This window comes from Etheostoma cragini, chromosome 6, assembly GCF_013103735.1.
Source record: "Etheostoma cragini isolate CJK2018 chromosome 6, CSU_Ecrag_1.0, whole genome shotgun sequence".
NCBI classification, from domain to species: domain Eukaryota; kingdom Metazoa; phylum Chordata; class Actinopteri; order Perciformes; family Percidae; genus Etheostoma; species Etheostoma cragini.
The window spans coordinates 28,435,200-28,436,426 of NC_048412.1; the positions used below are offsets into that span (position 1 = coordinate 28,435,200).

Consider the following 1,227-nt stretch of genomic DNA (forward strand, 5'->3'; position numbering starts at 1 on the left):
TCTCAGTCTGCGCAAGAAGTGGAGACGCTGATGAGTTCTGGCACAGACATTTGTTACATGTGTGCCCCAACTCAAATCTGGATCAGCTGGGGACATTACTGGGACTAAGACTGAAAGGGAGGGGAGTTCATTGTTAAAATGTTAAAACAGAAATTTTAAAGAAATAGTTGTTAAAAATGGTTGTTTTGCATTGTAAAAGAAGAAAAAAAGGCTATGCAGTTTATTTTTCTAACTGCTAGTTAACCGTATCCTCACAGTTATTTCTTGGGGTGGCGGTAGGTCAGATAGGGAGTTGGTTTGGCAACCACAGGGTCGCCGGTTCAAGTCCCTGCGAGGACAAAAGTATGGAGTGTGGATTGGTGGCTGGAGAGATGCCACTTCACCTCCTGGGCACTCAAGGTGCTCTTGAGCAACGCACCATACCCCTGGTTCTGGTTCTGGTGCCAGTTTGGTGCTGGTTCTACTCCAGTTCTCTAAGAACCAGCTGGATCTTCCCCAGCCTGAGAGCCAGCAGACCGGTGGTTTCCTCCCCAGACCACGGTGGTTCTGGTTTCCCATCCAGGTCCAAAGCTAACATTAACAGCACTCTATGGTTAACAGCTGACTGGGGTTTATAAAATGGCCGCCAGACGTTTTTGTTTTCAAACGTCATGATAACTCCGCCCCCCCCCCCCCCCCCCCCCCCCCCCCCCCCCCCCCCCCCCCCCCCCCCCCCCCCCCCCCCAGCACCTGACGTAACCGGTTCTTATCTCTAGACCAGCACTACGTGGGTGCTGAGTTGGAACCCGTGTTCTTGGCCCAGAGCCAGGTTTATTTGTGTGGAAAAGCAAAGAACCGGTTCGATATTTGGCACCAGAACCAGCACCAGAACTGACTTGGTGGAAAAGAAGTCTTAATTTAACTGTAGCTGTATCCCCTCTAACTTAACTGTAGCTGTATCCCCTCTAACTTACCTGTAGCTGTATCCCCTCTAACTTAACTGTAGCTGTATCCCCTCTAACCTAACTGTAGCTGTATCCCCTCTAACGTAGTTGTAGCTGTATCCCCTCTAACTTAACTGTAGCTGTATCCCCTCTAACTTAACTGTAGCTGTATCCCCTGTAACGTAGTTGTAGCTGTATCCCCTCTAACTTAACTGTAGCTGTATCCCCTCTAAAGTAGTTGTAGCTGTATCCCCTCTAACTTAACTGTAGCTGTATCCCCTCTAACTTAACTGTAGCTGTATCC

The 1,227-nt window shown here is 49.0% G+C and overlaps 1 protein-coding gene across 1 annotated transcript in view; it reads right to left on the bottom strand.

Moving 5' to 3' along the window:
* The window catches only part of LOC117945904 (atrial natriuretic peptide receptor 2-like), a 24,231-nt gene that overhangs the window by 1,094 nt on the left and 21,910 nt on the right, over positions 1–1,227 (bottom strand). The gene's annotated exons all lie outside the window — the stretch shown is intronic.